This window comes from Alligator sinensis, unplaced genomic scaffold, assembly GCF_000455745.1.
Source record: "Alligator sinensis unplaced genomic scaffold, ASM45574v1 scaffold904_1, whole genome shotgun sequence".
Lineage (NCBI taxonomy): Eukaryota > Metazoa > Chordata > Crocodylia > Alligatoridae > Alligator > Alligator sinensis.
Window position 1 is genome coordinate 162,603 of NW_005842587.1, and position 380 is coordinate 162,982.

Here is a 380-nt window from a genome sequence, read left to right on the forward strand (position 1 = left end):
TGAAAAAGGACTTTTTATTGTCCTTGATGCTCGAAGCTAGTTGGAGTTCAGTTGCAGCCTTGGCTTTCCTGGTCTGCTCCCTACAGGACCGGACCAGTGCAGAATAATCCTCCTTGGAGGTGACTCCCATCCTCCATCCTTTGTAGGCCTTTCTTTTTAGCCTCAGGAGGTCTGCTAGGTCCCTGGAGAGCCAGGGGGGCTGCTGTGCCCTCTTGCTGCCTTTCCTCCGAGATGGAATAGACTTAGTTTGTGCATTGAGGATCGCTCCCTTGAGGAGCAACCACTCCTCTTGAACTCCCCTCTCCCTGTGGTCACGGTCCCTTAGGGCCTCACTGACAAGTCTCCTGAGCTTGTCAAAGTCAGCTTTCCTGAAGTCAAAG